Source organism: Canis aureus, chromosome 6 (assembly GCF_053574225.1).
Source record: "Canis aureus isolate CA01 chromosome 6, VMU_Caureus_v.1.0, whole genome shotgun sequence".
Lineage (NCBI taxonomy): Eukaryota > Metazoa > Chordata > Mammalia > Carnivora > Canidae > Canis > Canis aureus.
This window is the reverse complement of record NC_135616.1, coordinates 78,322,807-78,345,651: the sequence shown is the minus strand read 5'-3', so window position 1 is coordinate 78,345,651 and position 22,845 is coordinate 78,322,807. Positions and strand designations below refer to the sequence as shown.

The 22,845-nt window shown below is 46.0% G+C and overlaps 1 long non-coding RNA gene across 1 annotated transcript; it reads right to left on the bottom strand.

The window, feature by feature from the left end:
- Positions 1-20,157: 20,157 nt before the first annotated feature.
- LOC144315295 (uncharacterized) lies at positions 20,158-22,392 on the bottom strand. Its single transcript, XR_013381037.1, has 2 exons — positions 22,183-22,392; positions 20,158-21,171 (listed from the first exon to the last, which is right to left on the bottom strand). It is a non-coding gene; the product is annotated as an uncharacterized LOC144315295 (long non-coding RNA).
- Positions 22,393-22,845: the final 453 nt, after the last annotated feature.

Genomic DNA, 22,845 nt, shown 5'->3' with positions numbered 1-22,845 from the left:
CACATAATATGTATGTGCATATATTAGATGTTTACATATATATTATGTATGTACATATAGTAGATACATATAATATGTTACATATATTGAAATAAACAAATATATATATTATATATTCTATTTTTTTGCTTTTATAATTTTTGCCTCTTCATCCTTCTTGAAAAACTGCCTTTGAGTTGACAAGTGGGGTTGCCAGAGAAGAATGGGGGCTCTCTACATTAAACATCTACATTAGTAGGTTTTTGGCCTTTGTTCGCTTCTGGGTATTTATGTAGATTGTATTTGGTTGGGCATAATGAGGCTGGTAGTTACATGAATATTTTTACTTTTAAAAGTTCATCAAGGGTGCCTGGGTGGCTCAGTCAGTTAAATCTGCCTTTGGCTCAGGTCATGATCCCACCATCCTGGGATCCAGTCCCACGTCTGCTCTCTTTCCCTCTACCCTTCTCCCCACAACTCGTGTTCTCTCTTGTTCACTCTGCTCTCTCTCTCTCTCAAATAAATTTTCAAAAATCTTTTAAAAAAAGAGTTCATCAGACTTAAAAATTCATCAAGTGTATTTATGACTTGTGACTTTCCTATATATATAAATTGAAAACACTATTCTTTAAAATATTGTGTTTTACTGGAACAACTCAACATGTACTCTAATAATATAGATTACTTTTAATGTTATACATGCTGTTATTAAATTGCTTTAAAATTTTATTATTAAAAAAATAAAATAAAATTTTATTATTGTTATGTTCTTTTCCATTTTCTTTATTTTCAGTTAATCCTATTGGAGCATAAAATACTGATTGCAGTCTGTTTTAAATACAATTATTAGATGACCACTATAATTTCTGATATGAATGTTTGAAAATCAAATATTAAAGTTTTTTCCTAGATTTTTTTGAAGTATTTATTGACTATTGAAAATTTACATATTCAAGATGAACATTTGGGTTTTTTCTTAATGTGTTTTTGGTGGTAAAACATAATGGTTAAGTGAATTCATTTTCTAATAACCTACAGCATAAATAATTTGCTATTTGTGCTCTGTTGAGGTAAACATCACAACAGAAATACCAAATATTTAATCATTATCTGTAATTGTGCTGGAATTGGGGTTTTTATCAGCCAAGATCCTTTCCCCATTTCTGTGACATCAGTGCTCCATTCTTACTGTTGTGGATGCTGCATGAAAATATTATCACAAATTTAGTGGCTCAGAACACACGTCTCACGATTTCTGCGGGTTAAGAGTTCAAGCACAGCTTAGCTGGATTCTCCAAAAGGCTACAAAGTGGTGACCGGGGCTCGGACTCATCTGAGACTTGACTGGGAAAAGCATCTCTTTTCAAATTAGCATGACTGGTGGCAGGACTCAGTTCCTTGCGGGCTATTGATAGTTGTTCGAGGCCAGCCCCATTTCCTCTGAGCCACTGGGTGGCTCAGTGGTTGAGCAGCTGCCTTCAGCTCAGGGTGTGATCCTGGGTCCTTGGATCGAGTCCCATATCAGGCTCCCGGCGTGGAGCCTCCTTCTCCCCCTGTCTGTGTCTCTGCCTCTCTCTCTGTGTCTCTCATGAATAAATAAAATCTTTAGAACAAAACAAAGTTCTTGCAGGTTGCTGGATGCAAAGTCTGATTTTCTTGCCAGTTGTTGTTTGGAAACCAGCCTCAGTTTCTAGAGGTCTGTGATATTGTGATTTATGATAACAAATAAATATTGGCCTTAATCCCTGTTCCTGGCACAGAGTTTCTGTCTCCATTGAAATTTCCTAAGTGATGAAAGACTTAAAGACGTCTATTGTTATGTGACGAGGTGACTTTTTTACTGCACCTAAGGATCGAGGCTGGTTGCCAGGGGACTCAACTGTGCGATTAGATGGTTAGAACCTTCAGTGCCACCCTCTGACCTCCCAGGAGAGAAGACTGGAGGTTGAATCCATCAATTGCCAATGGCCAATGGTTTAATTCATCATGGCTATTTAATGAAACCTCTACAAAACATCAGAAGGATGGGGTTCAGATCAGAGAACTTCCCGGTTGGTATGTGGAGATTTGGGAAAGTGGCATGCTGGGAGAGAGCATGGAGGCTCCACCCCCTTCCCCATAGTCTCTTCCACGTGGCTGTTCCTAAATTACATCCTTTTATAATGAATCTAGTAAGTAAAATGTTCTCTGAGTTCCGTGAGCCACTCTAGCATATTAATTAAGCCCAAGGAGGGGGTCATTAAAACCTCCAATCTATAGCTTGTTGGTGACAAGTGACAACCTGGACTTGCGATTGGTGTCAGAAGTGGGGGTAAGGGGCAATCTTGTAGGACTGAACCCCTAACCTGTGGGATAAGCCACTGTCTCCAGATGGACAATGTTGGAATTGAATTGAATTGAATTGAATTGAATTGAATTGAATTGAAGGACACCCAGCTGGTGTGTCCTACACTGTATTCGGGGTCAGAATCCTAAGGTTCTATGGCACACAGGGCCTCAGCCTGGCAGTTAGCTTGATCCAGCCATCAAGGGAAAGAAAAGACTTCAGCAAGATGGGCGCTACAATCTTATCGGCCATAATTATGTATGTCCTGTCACCTTTGCCCTGTTCTATTGGCTAGAAGCAAGTCACAAGGTGTGCTTATTCTCAAAGGGAAGGGATTATGCATGACACCAGAGCACAGGCTCACGGTGACCACCAGCAGAGTCTATCTGCCGTAGAGGGAATGGTCAGCTCCTCTTGCCAGGTTTCACATGAAGCCACTCTACTCTCTGAACTTGGCGGAGCCAATCTCTCACATTCCATTTCCCGGCTACAGTGATTGGATCAAGGTTGGGCACTCAACCCGGGTCAAGCCAGTTGGGGCCCATGTGACAAAAGCGTGTGGTAAACGGAATGTTGAACCATCAGTAAAGCTGACCCACCCTCCCACCAGACAGGGAGGGGGGGTCCTGGGAAGGAAGCCAATTCAGAGACAATGGAGCTGAGAGATAACTGTGCACTCTGGTTGGCCCAGGACAGCCCCAATTCAGACCCGTTGTCCCAGTATAATTATTACTAGCACCCACTTTTGCTCTGTAGAGTGTCAGGTTTGAGAGTAAATTATGTGATTACCCTAGCTTTGAAATATCTTTCGGATTCACTTGGAAAGCCTTGGGGAAGGCCATCTCCAAGGACAGCCTGTCGTCCCCTGAAACCGAAGCTCAGAGGGACAGCTGAGTCATTATACATGGCTATCATGTGCCATGTATAATTATTAAGATTCTGTGTGTAAAAAAAGCAGGGATTTTGACTGACTATGCACTGAATTTTATTTAAAAAAAAAAAAGAATTATAAGCATTGATCTGGCATTTAGCTGCTCCTACCATGGGCACCGTACCTCATGTTCTTGGAATGGAAATAGCCGACATTTTCAATACTGATGAAGTTGCTGCTTCAGTCAAGAACTCTAGGTCTGCTAGTTAATGAGAGGGGGGTTGGGGGGGGGATTTGAATTCAAGGCCCTATTCAGAAGCAACAGACCAGAGGGAAGCTGTGAATGCCAAGTGGAGAGCAAGCGTAGATGCAAAGCCACCGGACATGGAATCCTGAGGGTGGTGTGCAGATATTTTGGGTGCCCTTCAGATTCTTCCTTCCTCTCCTTCAGAACTTGGACTGAAAACTGCGAGAGGGGAGGAGAAATGAGGTGTGGTGTGGTTCAGTGTCTTATGAGCACCCGCTCTGGGGACAAATTACCTGGGTTTGAATATTGACTCTGACGATTGACAGTTGTGTGTGGTTGGACGAGTGTTACTGTGCCTCAGTTTCATCATCCCGGAGTAGCTGTATTATACTAACCATGAGGAACATTATTTTCTTTTTTTGAGAGAGAGTGTGTGTGTGCTGGGGGGGGAGGAGTGGGAGGGACAGAGGGAGAGGGAGAGAGAGAATCTCAAGCAGGCCCCACGCCCAGGGAGGAGCCTGATGTGGGGCTTGATGCCAGGATCGTGATGTGAGCCGAAATCAAGAGGCAGACGCTGAACTGACTGGGCCCCCCAGGTGCCCCCAACCTGTGAGGATTAGATGAGCTGATGCATGTGACGTGACTAGCAGGGCCTTGAACACGATGCGCTCTTAGGCAAGATTAGCTTCCACGAATGACATTTGTTGGGCTCCTGTGTCTCACGCATTTTAGATATGTGACCGAATTTCAGGCTATGTCCTTCATTTTATAATAGAGGAAACTGAGGCTCGGAGGTGATACACCCTGCCCTGTCGGGCAGTGAGGGGTAGGAGCACTCATGTCCACATAGGCCTGGTGGCCCGGGACGCCGTATTTGACGCATTCGGCCCCCTGCACCCGGCTGCCTCGTGCGTGCCACCCCGGCATCCCCGGAGTCTAGAACCCTGCCTGGCACGCCGGTGGCCCCGGAGTGTGTGTCGGCTGGCTGTGTGACTGCCCTGTGTCTCCCCACCGTGACGGCTCCTTTGTTCTGCTTGCTGGGCAGGGGAGCACCCGCCCGCGTTGTACTCTCCTCCGCTCCTCAGAACAACGATCCTCGTCTCCAAGCTGTTGTTGGTGCGTAGCCAATCCCGCGGCCACGCGGCGAATTTTCCGATGGCCCAGGTTGCCTGGTTCGCACAAGTGCGGGAACTCAGCTCCAGCTTGTCACAGCCCGCTAGCACTTGGTGGAAGGATTGCCCTGAATGTCCATTGATGGAGTTCCTGACTTTGGTAATTAATTAATTAATTAATTAAGATTTTATGTATTTATTCATGAGAGACACACACAGAAAGAGGCAGAGACACAGGCAGAGGGAAAAGCAGGCTCCCTGTGGGAATCCCGGTGCGGGACTCTATCCCGGGACCCCGGGGTCATGCCCTGAGCTGAAGGCAGGCGCTCAACCACTGAGCCACCCCGGGATCCCTGTTTTTGTTTTTGTTTTTCTTAAAGATTTTGATATCAAATGCAGCCTTGGCTAGCTGATCCTTCTTAAGTAAGATCAAATGTAGGAAACTCTTCTTCCATGGGCAGCTCAGCCCAAACCGAGGGATGCGGCATGCTTAAACTGCTGTGGCTATTTTTGATTTTGGAAGCTGCGTGGCTTAAGGGGAAGAGCACTGGAGTTGGGGTTTGTGTCACTTACCTCTTTGGGCCTCCTTGCTTATAAGCCGGAATGGTAATGCACGCCCCCACCCAACTCAAAGCTTGGAAAAGTCAGAAGAGACAGCATGTCTTGGGGGCATTATCACTGGAGTACCAGTAAAAAAAGGACCAGCTGTAGGGTTTATGAGGTGAAAAACAGGGGTTGGTACAGAGCCAGAGTTACCAATGCTAATATACAGAGTTTCAAAAGATTATGTACAATAAAATTATAGATTTTTCAAATCTATCTATCTATCTATCTATCTATCTATCTACCTACCTACCTATCTAGACAGCGAGTGTATGCAAACAGGGGGAGGGGCAGAGGGAGAAGGTGAGAGAGAATCTCAAGTAGATTCTGGGCTGAGTGGTTGCACACAGAGCTCGACCCCACAATCTCGTGATCATGACCCAAGCCAAAATCAAGAATCAGATGCTTAGAGCAGCCCAGGTAGCTCAGCGGTTTAGCATCTGCCTTTGGCTCAGGGCCTGATCCTGGAGTCCCAGGGTTGAGTCCCAGGTCAGGCTCCCTGCATGGGGCCTGCTTCTCCCTCTGCCTGTGTCTCTGCCTCTCTCTGTCTCTCTCATGAATAAATAAATAAAATCTTAAAAAAAAAAATCAGATGCTTAACCAACTGAGCTGCCCAGGTGCCCCCCCAAAATTATAGTTTTGTTATCTCTGGGTGATTGAGATTCTGGGTAATGTTGTCTTCTTGGTTTTGCCTCTGTGCATTTCCTAGTTTTGCCATTATGAACTTCTTTCCTCTATTTTTGGCTTGGTTGGGTTGTTTTAAAGAATCATTAAAGATGCCCAACTCAGACTTGGATATTGAGTTGATACTTGAGGGTTATAATCGCAAGTATCTGATGTCGCACAATCGCCTTATCTGAGCGACAGTGTAGCGACAGTAATATATGTTAACACGATGATTATCATTGAGTTTGTTAGAGGCTGCGCTTCCTGTCGCACTCTGATAGGTGGTTCAGTCACTTCGCCAGCCTGTCTCCTGGTGTGGCTCGTGGTGGGACATTAAGCCTGTGGGAAATTTCAGTCCCGTGAGCTCTACACCTCTCTAGACTTGTAAGTTTGTACCAAGACAGATGATTATAATAAAATAAATTTGTGGGGCGCCCAGCTGGTTCAGTCAGAACAGCATGTAACTCTTGATCTGGGGGCTGTGAGTTCAAGCCCCACATTGGATACTTTTAAGTAATCTCTACTACTTAAAAATAAAATCTTTAGGGATGCTGGGTGGCTCAGTCAGTTAAGCATCTGCCTTTGGCTCGGGTCATGACCCCGGAGTCCTGGGATCGATCGAGTTCCATGTAGGGCTCTGTGCTCGCTGCTCATTGGGGAGTCTGCTTTTCCCCTCTCTCCCTCTGCTGCTCCCTCAGCTTGTGCTCTCTGGCTTGCTCTCTCTCTCTGTCAACCAAATCAATAAAACATATTTTTTTAAAGATATGTTTTTTAAAAGATTTTTTAAAGATTTTAAATCTTTTTAAAAGATTTTTAAAAAAGATTTTTTAAAAGATTTATTTATTTATTCATGAGAGACACACAGAGAGAGAAAGAGGCAGAAACACAGGCAGAAGGAGAAGCAGACCTCATCCCATGCAGGGAGCCCGATGTGGGACTCGATCCTGGGTCTCTAGGATCACGTCCCAGGCTGAAAGCAGGCACTAAACCGCTGAGCTACCCGGGCTGCCCTTAATAAAAAAATTTAAAAAAATAAAATCTCTGAAAAATAAAATCTTTAAAAAAATTTAAAAATAAAACAATCTATAAATTCACCTTTGGCATTGATAAATACATTACGCAGAACTACAACAGATTCAGGAGGAAAACAACGTGACCTGTGACCTTTTGGTCTCCACACCTCTAGGGAATCCATCGTGCTCTTCTAAATTTGGCCTTCTCCGTTTATGCTTGTGATTTAAAAGATGTTTCACTTCAAAATTTTTGAAGAGTAACACATGGTCATGGTTGCTATTGCTTCTTTTAAACTGGTGGTTATGGGGATCCCTGGGGGGCTCAGCGGTTTAGTGTCTGCCTCTGGCCCAGGGCGTGACCCCGGGGTCCTGGGATCGAGTCCCACGTCGTGCTCCCTGTGTGGAGCCTGCTTCTCCCTCTGCCTGTGTCTCTGCCTCTCTCCCTGTGTCTTTCATGGATAAATAAATAAAATCTTAAAAAAAATTTTTTTTAAATGTACAAGTCTCATATGCCTTACTTAGGAGTTCTCCACCAGCAGCAGTTCTGCCCTCGACAGGAGACACCGGGCGGTGTCTGTTGGTCACAACTCTGTGTGCGTGTGTGTGTGCGCCCGGAGCAGGAATGCTGCTCAGCATCCTATAACGCAGCCCACAACCAAGAATTAATTGTCTAGCCCAAAATGTCAACAATGCCGACGTTGAGAAACTTTGGTTTGAATGTATCCAGGGGAATATAAATATCAGGTGATTTTATACTTACTAGCCTCCACCTAAAAAACATGTAAACTCTTACGTAGCATTGTTCTTTTTTCCTTCTCAAAATTGCATTTCCATTCTCTTTGCTCCAAAGAATTTTATCCTAATGAAATACCGTTATTTTTGAGAGCCTTACCACTACCATACAATTTTCTGCTACAAGACTGGATATGGGAATTGAAAATTCTTTTCAAACATCCTATGACTATAGGGTTCTAAAGATTAACATTTTCCTTCCTGAATATTGAGGTAGCATTAGAAATTGATGGAACGCCAATAAATAAATCACATTTGATAGGTGAGTTTTAGAAATAGAAAACTTTCGGTTTAAATGCATCTCTTCAAGGGATGATTCGGGGAGGAAATTTCAGGGGCCTGATAAAGTTTTTGGTGACATGGAGGATCCCCCCTCCCCCAGGGGCAGGGTGAGAGGCTAGGATGGGAGAGGGGTGGCCTTTGAAGTGAGATTGGAGAGTTGCAGGTGTGATTGGTGGTGGAAAATTAGCATGGACATGATCTGCTCTCAGGCGGATGAATTTTAGGAAAGAAAACATATGGACACTGAGGATTTTGAAATAGGTTTCCTTAAAATGATCTATGCCCACACATCCTCTGGAAAGTCTTCCTACAAACACAGAGGCGTTTGTACATGGCTTAGATTTAACTCACTCTAGCTCTCCAAGCGACTTAGCAACTCTTTTAATGATTGGGACCATTTTTGCACACAGCTGATGCATGTTAAAGGAAGCTAAGCCGGTGTATATTATAGATACTTTATAAGTCAAACAAGTACAATTTCTCACCGGGGGCACAATTATAGTGGAGGTGGTATGGCCCCGTGGCTGAGAGTGCCAGTTCTAGAATCAGACCCAATGTTCGTTACTCTTCTCCATCATCACCTGGAGGCAAATTTTTACCAGGTCTGGTGCCCAGCTTTCTCATCTGTAAAGTGGAATTAAAAATAGATTTCTCATCAGATTGTTGTGAGATTTAGGTGAGGTCACACTTCTAAGCACTTAATACAGTGCCCTATAGATAGGAAGCACTGGGTAAATAACAGGTTTTGTTGTCTTTAGATATTATGGCATTCGCCTCAAGGAATGAGCTCTACAAAGGCAATGGGATCATGAGTTCAGTCTTACTTCTTAGATCATGGAGCTTCTGTGCACAAGTTATTGTGCCCGACTGCCGGATCCTATGGACAGCAGGAGACCTTTGAGGTCCCGACTGATCATGGGTCCTGCAAGCCTGAGGCCCTGGAGCTGCAGCCAGTCTGCCCACAGCAGCAGTGTGACTCGCCTTCAGACTCACAACGACAAACATAAGCTCTCTAGGAACACCGACTGGAAGCGCTCGACCCCTGAATACCTGAAGTTACTCTTAATATTCTCAGGACACTGTCTGGGAGTTGTAGGATGTAGATGGACGCCGCCCAAAGTCCCCTACAGGGTCACGTCCCAGAAAACCTATGTATAAGGCATGACCCCAAGTAACAATACCCAAGTACCTTAATCCCTATATCGACAACTGTTCTATTGGGTTACATAGTTTTAATCCCAGAGGAGTTGTCTCTTGACATTAAACTGTCCAAACAGTATTTATATCTGTGGCTGCCCTGCAAGATCACTTAACCCTGCACAGCCGTTTAAAAGTAGTTAATGACAGAACCGGCATGACTTGCCCCTTATGAATGATCACATAAGTTCGACCTGGACTGTCATGGTTTATGGAGGAAGGCAGTTTGTCCATAGCCGGCTTCAACCACAGCAGGTAATTTGAAATGAAATGAGACAGTTTCTACAAGCAGATTGATTTGGGAATCTTGCCTGTTCTTCCCTTTGACCCTTGACAAGTTGACACTACAAAGATTGTGACTTTAAAAAATGATTGGGTGCAAATACATTTAGGTCGATGATTTACTGCGTGCCGAAGCAAGGACAGTGCATTCCGGGTGTAGCTGTGAGGAAAGGTAATTGTCAACTTTAACAACTCATGTTTTATGTTTCTGTGTCTTATTAATTATCCTACCAGCAAATCTACTAATAACCCTTAATCAAGCGCTTTAGGCTCCTGGTGACAGACCAGGTGCCCAATCGCAAGATGAAGAGATACAGTGTTTATGATGAACTTATTAAAAGTACTGACCTGGTTTGTTATTTTGGTCTGAAAAGCACAGCTTGCACACAAGAATAAGAAATCGAGCTCTCTCTCATGGGTTTCACGTCCCTCTTTCCTTCTCTCTTGTCTTTTTCGTAAATGTGGTTCAGGATAATGCAGGAGGAAACGCTGTGATTAAAATGCTGAGGGGTGTCATTTTTGATCATCAGAGTTACCAGAAATATCAGAAAAGAAAAACCCCAGCTACGCATTACGAAATGCTTTTTCCGCCTGGTCCTTTGTAATCACCTTAGGTTTTCCCATCGAATAGCTTCTGAGAACTTAAACACATATTTTCCATATTATTTAATTATTTTAGATTTTTGTATTTTATTTTTCCCCCCATTTTTTATTTAAATTCTAGTTAGTTAACATACAGCATAATATTGGTCGCAGGAGTAGAACTTGGTGATTCAGCGCTTACATAGCCCTCCTTCATCCTCATCCTCCACGTAGCCCATCCCTCACCCCCTTCCATTTCCACATTATTTTAACTCTATTTTTCTGATGCAGTTTTTTTTTTTTCTCTCAGATGGGATGTTCTGTTGTGAATATATCACACACAGAACTGAAATACCAATTGTTTTTCCAAAACGGCAGTTAAAAACGACGGGCAGGAAGATTATTTTTAAAAGGTGGTTATTTCAGTTCACAATTACACACTATTTATGCCTACATTATTTTAAATGAACTTGGCAATGGAGCTATTGATTTATTAGCGTTTGGATTTGTGTCGAGGCACCCACGCTTCTTAGCAATTTGCCATAGAACTTAGGCTCTTCCCTGCAGCTTTTGTGTTTCTCCCTATTCTAACCACTTTGTTTGAAATATAATTTTGAAGATGCTAGTAAAAAGTATAACAAATTCCCTATTGGTCTCTGTTTAAATTATTTACTACCCTTTTGAGCCATATCTTCATTGAACTATGTTAAAAGTATTTTGCCGGAATGTTTCTTTATGTTGTCCATCGGGTTTAATAGACGTGCCATTTAATAAGCTCTCCACCTGTAAGGATAGACTATTTGACCTCTGTGCCCTGCCACTGGTAGACATAGTATAAGATTGCTTTGTGAAATAAAGCTGTCGGTAACATCAACAAAATAAAAAATGATCGTATTCCAATACTCTCTGCTGAGTACTATGACAGCGCTGAAATATGGAATAAAATTGAAAGTAGATTAGTTTTGGGTCTTAAGTCATGTTTTGACAAGAAATAAGAGAGGAGAACATATCTTTGAACTTTTAGTTTTAAAGTTTTTTAATGAAAATATTTATCATTTTGTAAGGTTCCTTCTTTCTTTATCACATCTAGGCTGTATAGCCTTAAAACAATCCGTTCTCTTATTGTGAGGGATATAAATACTGTTCTATCTTTATATTAAATACCATAAAGGAGCCTCGCAGGGTGCGAGACGGCTCGGCACTTGTGAGTTAAGGAATGTCATGCTAATAAAAAAGCGTATTGAGGAGGTTGGAAAAACCAGTCATTAATAAGCTACATATTTTGAAGGTATGTAAAGCATGTAAATACTGTAGACAAGCCGGCTGCTTTTGCTGTATTTTTTATTCACCTTTTGGAATGGTTTGAATCTGAAGAGGAAGAATAAATATGTCAGGGTGCTGAAAGCCTTGCTGGAGATTGCTTTCCACCTAAAGGAATTTGAAAATTGAGGCGACCTGCTCGATTGTGAAATCCTGCCTTTCAGCTCCGCAGTTATGTATTAATTAGATGAAATCACAACTAACAGGCTGTGGTGCTGGTCCTCGGAGGGTGTGGGCCCGGTACAGCAGCCCTCCCCTCCTGGAGTTTGCAAACATCCTGTGTCGCCAGACCTGAGATTGTGAAGCTCTTAAAAGCACAGGCCTCGGGGCCTCCGTTGCGGACACGGGGCCGCAGAGAGCGCAGGTGAGCAGGGCTCCCTGTCCATCTCCGAATAAGCCTCCTTCTTTTCACGCTCGTGCCCCCTGGAGCCCCAGGTGCAAGGCCTCTGTGGTTGGACGGCCCTGCCTCCTCTCGTGCACTTGTGCATATAGACACCACTTATATAGGGGCGCTGCCAACTGCCCCCCAAGTGGGGGGCCTGCTAGACACTGCTTCGTTTCAAAAAGATCTCAATGAACTTTTGCTTCCCCTTGACAAATGTGATTTACGTGACAGCGCGGGCCTGCAGCTGGTCAGACTCTTCTGGGACTCGGTTTTTAGTCGTGGCAAGTCCTCTATCATCAGAAATTTTCAGAGTGAATTGAAAAAGTAAAGAGTATATGGGCTAAAAGTTCTGAAGAAGTTTTCACAAGGCTTCAAACCATCTCTCCTGAGATACTTTAAAGCTGCAACGAGGAAAAAAAAATTTTTAAGATTTTATTTATTTATCCATGAGAGACACAGAGAGAGGCAGAGACACAGGCGGATGGAGAAGCAGGCTCCATGCAGGGAGCCCAACATGGGACTCGATCCCAGGACCCCGGGGTCACGACCTGGGCCCAAGGCAGACGCTCGACCCCTGAGCCACCCAGGTGCTCCCCCACCCAAAATATTTTTAATTTAGATGAATATGAATGAATATGAATAAGTGTTTCTTAGTAGGTGTCTATGCCGCGTCTCATGGAGGTCCCGTAATGTCACCCTTACTTTGTACCACGACGTGGTTTTAACCTTGACTTGGCCAAATAATATCTTTAAACAGGACAGTGAAATACTGTGGTCATCACAGTGGTGTCATTTGTCACCATCGGCCCGAGCTCAATTCCGGAGAACGAATGTTGTTAAGTAATAGCTATACAGGCATCAGCAATCCCAACCACACGTCCACGTGTGTTTGACTCGTGGGTTTTCCGTCAGAGGTCAAGATCCAAGAGGCGCCCTGAACATCCTAGAAGGGGTTCGAGGGTGTGCCACAGGTGTCCAGAGGGCTGGCTAGCCACACCCCGGGAAACATGTCCTTGGCTGGAGGAGGTCACCAGAAAGAGCACAAGGCTCGGAGAGAAGGCGACTGTAGGTAACAACGATCAGAGGTGAGAAAGAAGAGGTGACGTAAGAGGAGAGGTAACAAAAATTAGAAGTGAGATCAATTTTAGTGATCTAGAGGATTAGGGGAGAAGGGAAGGATGGATAGAAAATCAGCAATAGAGACAGCACATGGTAGGAAAGGGATGTGGAAGTCATTCCACGGTGCGGAGCTACCTTTTGGAACAGGTGAGGGGACAGTTTCCACAGTGGCATTCTCTCTTAGGAAGAAGCCTGTCCTCGAGTGTCAGCCTGGGGTTCAGATAGTAACTCTGCCAGAGAACAGCTGTGCTACCTTTAGCAAAGATGTGAACCTTCTTAGCATCACGTTTTTCATCTGTCAGATAAAGAGAAGACTGACGTGCCTGCACTTGTGGGCAAATTAAGTGAAATAACCTACTTGCAGGTGCCTAGCATGGTGGCTGGCACACAGCAACTGCCCAGTTAGATGGGTGACCTCCTCTTCTGTCTTCTCAATTCTGAAATAAGGATGTCAACCTCTTGGGATGCCTGGGGGGCTCAGTGGTTGGGTGTCTGCCTTCGGTTCAGGGAGTGACCCCGGGGTCCAAGGATCGAGTCCTGCACCGGGCTCCCCACAGGGAGCCTGCTTCTCCCCTTGCCTGTGTCTCTGCCTCTGTGTGTGTGTGTCCCTCATGAATAAATAAATAACATCTTAAAGAAAAAAAAAAAAAAAGGATGTCAACCTCTTTTTCCCTTCACAGTTCATGAACCGGATGAGGTCCATCCCATTTTTGTGAATGGAAGTGTTCTAGAAGTTTATTCACCTTCAGTAAACCAAAAATCCTTGTTCCAATTTCAGTTACTCTTGTTATCTGGTTTAAGAAACCTGGACTAGACCGCAGTAGCCAAGCCATGGGAAGAGCCCAGAGGTCCATCAACGGATGAATAACGTAGAAATGGTGTCTGTATACACAATAGAATGTTCTTCAGCCAAAAAAGCAATCTTGTCACTTGCAACGACATGGATGGAACTAGAGGGTATTTTGCTAAGCGAAACAAGTCAGTCAGAGAAAGACAAAAACCATATGATCTCGCTCATATGTGGAATTTAAGAAATAAAACAGATGAACCTGGGGAAAGGAGGGAAAAAATAGATGAAATCAGAAAGGGAAACAAACCATAAGAGACCCTTAACCATAGGAAACAAACTGAGGGTCCCTGGAGGGGAGTGGAGTGGGGGGATATGGTAGCTGGGTGATGGGCATTAAGGAGGGTGCGTGATGTAGTGGGCACTGGGTGTTATGTGCAACTGATGAATCACTAAACTCTACCTCTGAAACTAATAATACACTATATGTCAATGAATTGATTTTAAATTAAAAAAAAAAAAAGAAATCCAGACTAGAGTCTTAATGTCGTGACCTTTAGAAGTGATGTGTGTCCTGGTTTTGTAACATTATTAACCTTGTCATGACCTCCAAGGGCAGAAACGGCCAACAAGTTTAAAGTTCTAGTAAGGAAAGGCAAATGGCACTGATGGAAATAAAAGGAGAAATAAATTTTCAAAATGGTAGACAAGGATTTTGTTGGAAAAGAGTTTGTTGTTTATCTCAAGGTCAATAAGAAGAATTTAAATGTCTTCAGTGGGGAGACGGTGGCATGAATTGAGTTTCACATAATCCTCTTGCTGCAACATGGAAGATGGGTTTGAGGAAGGACCCAATGTGGATGTGGGGCCATCGCGGGGCCCCAGGTAAGATACGAGGCAGCTCTAACCAGGGTGTGACGGCGGATGTGGAGTGAAGTGAGCAGACTCTGCGGATACTTAGGAAGTGACATCCACAAAGCTTGGTAATGGATTAGAAAAGAGAAGAGGAATGACCCCCCCCACACACACCCTTGGTTTTGGTTTTTGGAGCTGCGTGATGGGGGGCGGGCATCCTCTGTGATAGGAACACTGGCGGAAGACAGTGGTGGTTTCATTCTGGGCAAACTGAGTTTGGAGTCTTTGTAGCATCATTTTTAGTGATGCAAACAATAAAGTCAAAATGTAAATATCTTTGGATGAAATTTTACAAGAAGGGAGGCCACCCATGTTCAACGTGGCAACAACTGTTCTCTTATTTTTTTAAATTTATATAGTCAGAGATATATAGAGAGAAGCAGAGACATAGGCTCCCCTCCCTGCGGGGAGCCCGTCGTGGGACTCGATCCCAGGACCCCGGGATCACGCCCTGAGCCGAAGGCAGATGCTCAACCGCTGAGCCCCCCCAGGCGCCCCTGAAGCTGCGTTTAACATGAGCGCGCTCACTTTATTCCTTGTAGAGTGCCACTTTATGTTTATGAACAAATGCATTTAAAAACCATCTTTTGGAACAAAGCCTGTCACTCAAGAGAGGACTACTCTGCTATGAGTATAATTGCCTCTAAAGTGTCTACTTGTAGACGGACTTGTATAAGCCATCATTAATTCTCTGTATAATTAATGTATAAAATGCAGAGTTTCTATTAATGGAAAAGAAACTCAAGCATCACACGGATAATATCAATAACATGCATTTGTAATCACATACTGTAGATAACTGTAAAAGCTACATTTTATTACATTAATAAGACGTAAAAACTCCTGAAGCAGCCCCGGAATGGGTAGCAGCAACCCTATTAGGGCTCATTGCTTCATCAGTTAGGAGTCTGTCAAATTGCTGTGAGCTGGTTAGTAACACTCGCAGCGCACCGGGCAACCTTTTCGCCCCCATAAAATAATGACCATTTATTTTTCAAGATGCAAAGAAAAAATTGCATGTTGGCGGAATGGCATGCTATATGAGTGACAACGCAAAGATAAAGACCAAACCCAGTGAGGGACGCCTGAGTGGCTCAGCGGTTGGGCGTCTGCCTTCGGCCTGGGGTGTGATCCTGGAGACCCGGGATCGAGTCCTGCATCGGGCTCCCCGCAGGAGCCTGCTTCTCCCTCTGCCTGTGTCTCTGCCTCTTTCTCTCTGTGTCTCTCATGAATAAATAAATAAAATCTAAAAAAAAAAAAAAAAAAAAAGATCAAACTCAGTGAGAACAAGGATTGGAATGGGAGAGCTTCTTGTTCCTCTCAGTGGACTGAGCCACCAGGTCGGTCGTTCTGGGTGTCTCCCCCTGCAGAGACCAGGGAACTCCTAGGGGCGTGCTAGCTGCACGGAGGGACGGTGTCCAGGGTCCAGGTGTTCCTGGGTTAATACCTCGGTCGCACCGACTGGTAAAAAAACCAGGGTGTTGGACCGACTGGCCCAATCGATATCTCTTTAGGTGTCTGCCAATCACTCCATTAGGGGGCAAGCCGGGTGGATTAGTTCAAGCAGCTTCTCAGATGCTCTGAGGACTGGGCCTGTCTCTCCTTCGTCGGTAGGAAATGGGGGGAATGGCTTCATTTCGAGAAGGGGTCGGGGAGGCCTCGGGGTCGGGGATCTGTCCGACTCAGAGGCAGCTCTCTCCCCCGTGCGACTCGTGCTGCAGAAATATTCATAGAAACACAGCGGGACATTTCTAGAAACTAAATGAATAACCAGACGACATGCACCAGATCACATCATCTGACCCAATACTCAGCTGGGGGAGGATTTACAGTATCAGCCCTGGAGGGGTCAAAGGCGCAATGTTTCTGCTGGCTAGAGCCGCCCCAATTCCCAGCGGGTCCTTCCCATTGATTAGCTTTGAAACGGAATCCAAACATTCTGGGGCTGCAGGGAAAAGTCTGTTTTATTTTTGTCTTTTCCACACTACCTACCCATTGTGAACTCAAAGCCAGTGGACGTCAGAACTTTTCGCCCGCATCTTGCGTTCTCACATCCTCTCAGAGCGCCCACCTTCTCCCAGTTTACAGGATCTTGGTCGTGGCACCAAAAGAACGAGGCTGCTCCGCTCGGCCTAGAAAGGGCCAGATGCGGGGACAGGCGTGTCCAGATCCACCCCGGATCCGGGGCGCCCAGAGCTGTCGCAGAGGGTTTCGCGTAGGTGCTGTGTCCAGGGCCGAGTGTCTCGGGACTTTGTCATGTTGTCCACAGGGCCTGGGAGTCCCCGGGAGTCCCCCTCTCTGCACGCAAGGAGACACCAACAGTCTTCAACCTGAAGACTGCGGGGAGCAGAGTTGTCCCTTCCTCTCTCTGTGATGTATTTCGTCATAAGGCCAAGAGGTGGCAGCAGGAGCGCCGGCCTGCAGCTGTCCCATTTTCCTGACCAGCTGGAACTTTCCAGGGTAAAATGTGATGACGTCAAAGCCCCATCAGTAAGCTTGCTTTGGTTGGGTTAGAAGGTGGGGATGTGTCCCATCAAACCACCTGAAAATATTCCTGGAGGAGCAAGAGGACCGAGAGACAATGAGCAGGCCGGGAGGCCAAGGTCACGCACCGCTGGAAGACTTGTTAAAGTTCCCTCCCGGAAAGGCACACGGGGACCGTGAGTGACTCCAAAGCACATATTTTACATTGAATCTAATCTCCCGGCCTGTGCTCAGTACGTTATTTGGCTACACAGTGTCATTGTTCACACCTATACAAACTGCCTTAAGAAATTCCTGGGGTGCCTGGATGGCTCAGTCCGTGGAGCATGACACTCTTGGTCTTGGGGTCGTGAGTTCGAGCCCCCTGTTGGGTGTAGAGATTACTTTAAAAATAAATAAAAATTGGGGGAAAAAATAAATTACTTATCCTGAACAGGAAAATAGTTTCTTCGAACAGACGACACCAAAAGATCACTTTCAGTTCTTCTCCTCCTTGGGGGTGTTGAAAATAACAGCAAAAGGGGAAGTTGTCTGACACATGCAGATTCAGAAGATTTTTATTTTGATAATTAAGTATCACTTTCATTTTCTGTAAAAGTATGAGAAGCACGATCTTTGCTACAAATTCTTAACCAGATGCGCGCTGGATAATTTCTCTACTTTGAACATAGCTAGTCAGTTAAACTACCAGCATTTTAAGGAGCAGATCCTGGGTATTAATATGGCTGATTACAATGAAATTTCTCAGGATAGACCCATGTGTTTAATGGTATATGTTATGTGATCCTAGTAATTCTTAGTGATGAGATTAAGCTTGTGCTTCTATCTTAAACAAGTCAAGCATGAGACCTTAAAAAGCAATCATTTGGTGGACTTAGATGAAATCTATTTTGCCTATCATTTCTATTCCCTTGGAAAGTTTCCATAAAATCCATAATTATTAGGTAACAGAGAGCAGATACGCTTAGTTCCAGGCTGTTCTGTGTGAGAAAAGATGATAGCAAGGGCCCGGTGGCATTTGACAAATATCAACAGAAGTAATGCAAATTTTGTGGGTGGAATAGAATTTAAGAGCTATTTTCCAGACTGTTTGGGTTCATTTTTCACAGTCCAGTTTAAACTGTGAGGCTTCCTTGAAATAGAAAATAATCTCCTGGGGTAAAACAGGAACCAAGTGTTCATAGTATAAGCCCAGCTTCTCTCGGATAATAAGTAACTTTGAAAGGGCCATTAGTTGGTCAATTAATTAATCAATTGATTAGTGTTTATGGAGCATCTATTTTTTTTTTGCCTAGTTTTCCCCTAAGTGTTACGAAGACTATGAGACAAATGTAATGCATAATTTCTTAGTTATATTCATGTTTTCTCTTGTGCCTTAGCATGTGAAAGTGGGGGAGGAAAGTGCTCCTCGGGACCTAGGGCTGGGTAGGGGTATATAAGGCACTTCCGTAAGTGTTTTAATGTAAATGCCTCCCTTCCACTTCCTGAAGAATATCGGATTGAGAAGGACTAGTATGCTCCCCACTTCCTATTAGCCCAGATGCTTGACACACCTGGCGTTCCTTTTATTTGTTAAAAAGACTTATTTATCTATTTGAGAGAGAGAGAGAGAGAGTTCACCAAGGGGAGAGGGTGGAGGGAGAGGGAGTCTTAAGCCGACTCAGCGCTGGGTGTGCAGCCCGCAGCCGGCTCCAGGGGCCCCTCTGTCTCAGGACCCTGAGATCTGGAACTGAGTGGAAACCAAGAGGCAGGTGCTTGGTCTACACCACTCAGGTGCTCCCGGAGTTCCTTTTATGAAATGTTTTCACCAAATACAAATTGGTCCAGATGAGCCACAGTTTGAGTGGCCCCTTAGGCTGCTGGTTTGACTGTCTTGTTCTCAAGGATGATGCTTGCTTGTGTGTTTTTGTCTGATAGCCCTACCGTAAGGGACAGGAAAGGCCCCAAAGTCTTGTCAACCACGCAGATCTTCAGGTAGCAGAGGTCTTCTTGGGATGCATGGTTATTTTGAGGGGGGCCAAAGTGGGGGCTCAAACAGTAGAACAGGTTTGGACTGGGTGGCCCTTTCTCCTGAGCATTGCAAGGAGTCTATATTATGGGAACTATTTTTAAATATTCCCAGTGCGTTGGGACTGATGGAGAGGCTGACTCGACAAATACGGAATCCACCACACTTTGGATTATAGTTCCCAAGGGATAAAAGGGATATTTCTGGAACCTTCTTCTGTGTAGTTTCAGGGTTCTCACACAGCCTCTAATCACCTACGTATTTAAGGCATGATTATGTTTTTTAACACAGTGGATTTATGAAATTCACAAATAGCAATTAAGGTCAGATTCCTCTGCAAAAAAAATTCTTATGTTGCAGCTTGACTTATCTCAGTGTTATCTGACCTATAATTATTCCATATATTAGATGGTCTCAATCAGTAATTCCCAAAGCGTAATCCTAGAAAGAAACCTTTCTGCAGCATATTAATAAGCCTTGTTTAGAAAAGGGTTCCACATGCAAATAAGTTTGAGAAATGCTGGGCTAAGCCGAGTTCAGCAGGTTTCTTGACCGCAAGACAATGTGATTTGTAAAGCTAGGATGGGGAGAACGCGTGGCATTCCCCAAACGCACTGGTCAACTTCATTTCCAGGGAGGGTCTTGCAGGACCCGTGTTCTAAGAACTGCACTTTGGAGAACCCTTATTTGTAGATCTGTTTCTGTTTGAAAATACTTTATCGGAGGAAAAGTGGACAAGCTTTTTTTTTTTTTTTAATAGATTTTATTTATTTATTCATGAGAGACACAGAGAGGCAGAGACACAGGCAGAGGGAGAAGCAGGCTTCCTGTGGGGAGCCCGATGCAGTCTCAATCCGGGACCCCGGGGTCACGCCCTGAGCCCAAGGCAGACGCTCAACCACTGAGCCCCCCGAAGCTCCCTAGAAAATTGGACAAGTTTTATGAAGGAAAAGTAGACATAGGAAAGGCAAAAGACTGCAAAGGGGTTTACTCTGAAGTTTGTTTTTTGAGAAATAAGCTAAGACCAAAAAGGCAACAGGCAGGTCTGTGGTAATGAATGAACACATTATAAGAAAATACATTTTACAATAATTTTTAAAAAGTGCGTTGAGGATTACAAATTGGGGCAGCTACAGTAATGCCATTCTCAGGCACAATTTAGTGTAAGGATCTCATTAAGATTCATGTTCTGAAAATGTTTTATTTCTGAAACAGGCTTGGGCCTTTTATGTATAATTTAACGCCGGAAACCATAACAACAATAATAATGTATGGATAAGAAGAGTTTATCCTCTTGAACGAACAAATTAGGTCATCGCCAAGCAGTTTTATTTAACGGGAATCCCCCCGAGGTACTTTCATAGTGAGAAGTGGCTCTTCTCCTGCTCAAGCAGGATGCTGATGAGGACATCCTCCTCTGCCTCCCACCTGGGGAGTGGACCACGAGTGGGCGATGAGACCCAGGGACCTGCTAACCCCCCCCCACCCCAACCGCCACCTGCTGGTGTTGGCATGCACCACCCAACCCAGTGTCCACCGGCGGTGGCAGCAGCGACCCCTTGTTCCAAGCCAGACCAGGTCTCCAAGCTCCGGGTTCTGCAGCCTGTGCGGGTATCGGAGGCCCCCCCAGCTCTCTGCTGTGCCACTCGGCCAGGTAAGGGGGTGGGGACCTCCCGCAGGCCTCTGATTTATAAGCGTCCATAGTAAGATCACCGGTCTAAAAGCATGAACGCTGGGTATGCCTGAATGTAGGAATTCTTTCCAGGAGGGTAATAATACAAAGGACTGAAGTTCTCATTTTGACTCCCTATGGGTGGTGGGTGTCTGGTCTTAGAAAAATCGGCCTGGTGCGGACGGCTGGAGGCCTGGCTCCGGGAAGGACCTTGGAGGCCCTTCAGGGAGACCCACCTCTAACACCTTTGTCTATCTTTGGAGCCTGGGCCTGGAACAAGGTGTGTGTGTGTGTGTGTGTGGAGGGGGTTGTTGGTGACGGTTTTGTTTTATGTTTAGATTTTATGTATTTATTCATGCGATACCCAGAGAGAGGCAGAGACCCGGGCAGAGGGAGCCCGATGCGGGACTCGATCCCCCGACCCCGGCATCACCTCCCCAGCTGAAAGCCGAGGAGGGAAATCCGGACTCGAGCTTCTTTGGAGCGGCCGTAACCCTTCTCGCTGGCACCATCATCAGCGATGGCGATTCTTTAAAAAAAAAAAAAAAACAACAAAAAAGTGCATGAATAAAAGTCGCACCGAGAACAGCAGCGCCGCATGCATTCCTGCAGCGGGAACCGGTTCTTCCAGGCCAGCGGCTTTGCTCATTTTCGGTTTTCCTTTTGCACGAGCTCGCCCCCCCCACCCCCCACCCCCGCCCCCGGGGCAGCTGCGGGGCTGAGCGCGCGGGGACCCTGCAGCCCCGGGACCCGCCGCCCCCCCGCGCCTCCCGGCTCTGCAGGGCGCGCGCCCGGGGACCTGCGGACCTGCGGCCGGGAGTGCGCGGAGGGCGCGGGGAGGGCTCGGGGCGGGGCCGCGGGGAGGGCGCGGGGGGTGCGCAGGGAGGGCGCGGGGGCGTGACGGGGCGCGGGGGATGCGCGGGGGGGGCGCGGGGGCGGGGCGCGGAGGGGGGGCGCGGGGGTTCCCGCGGCCCTTTGCAGACTTCCCGCGGGGGGCGGTCCCCTCCCGAGGCGGCCCCCCGTCGGTCCCCGTGCGCTTTTTATTGAGGACGCATCGCGCTGTCATTTTGGGTCTCAAATAGTTTCCCGAGGAAGGGTTTGGGGGACGCGGTGGTCGGTGGGAAGGACACGCCGCCTCGGGGCTCGTCCTGCGGGCCCCCCGCCTTCTCCGGCGTCCGCACCCCCACCCCGACTGCGGGGCGCCCGGGGAGCCGGTTCCAGCCGCTGCGGCTCCGGCTCTCCTGCCCCGGGCCTGCAGGGCGAGGGCGGAGGGAACGCACGTCCCGGGGCCTGCCCCCTGCCCCCTCCCCGCTCCCCCCCTGCAGACCTGCCCAAGGACCGTGCGGGGGGCGGGGGGGGGGCGCCTCGAGGCTCGGTCCCGCTCCGCCTGGGCCAGGCCGTTAACTGCCGGGTGCCTCAGTTTCCCCCCACGTAAAATGAAGATAGTAGGGTGGCGACGAGGGTGGAGGAGGATGCCTGGGGAGCCCTCCCCGGAGGCATAGCACCTCCCGAGGGCAAGGGCATTGCCTGTTGTTGTTACCTCCTGCAGAGACCCAGACCGAGCAGTTTTCGATTCCGGATTCGGATGCTGATGGTTCCAGTAGAGAACTGTTGGATTTCTGCCTTTTTTTTTTTTTTTTTTTTTTGGATTTCTGTCTTACTGTTCTGCTCACACTTCGGTTTCTTTCTTTCTTTCTTTCTTTCTTTCTTTCTTTCTTTCTTTCTTTCTTTTCTTTCTTTCTTTCCTTCTTTCTTTTTTCTTTTCTTCTCTTTTCTTTTCTTTTCTTTCTCTTTCTTTCCTTCGATTTCATTTATTTATTCATGAGAGACCGACAGAGAGAGAGAGAGGCAGGGACCCAGCCAAAGGCAGACACGCAACCACCCAGCCATCCAGGTGCCCCCGCACCTCGGGTTCTTTTCCCTTAATATTTACCTTTACGTAAGCACTGACGCTCTTTCACATCTTTTTCTTACTGGGTCCCAGATATTGCTCTATAATGTCCTTCTGTCTCTCTCTTTTTTTAAAAAATTTTTTTAAAGGTTTTATTTATTTATTCATGAGAGAGACACACACAGAGAGAGAAGCAGAGACCCAGGCAGAGGGAGAAGCAGGCTCCCTGCAGGGAGCCCGACATGGGACCCGATCCCGGGACTCCAGGATCACACCCTGGGTGGAAGGCGGCACCAAACCGCTGAGCCACCC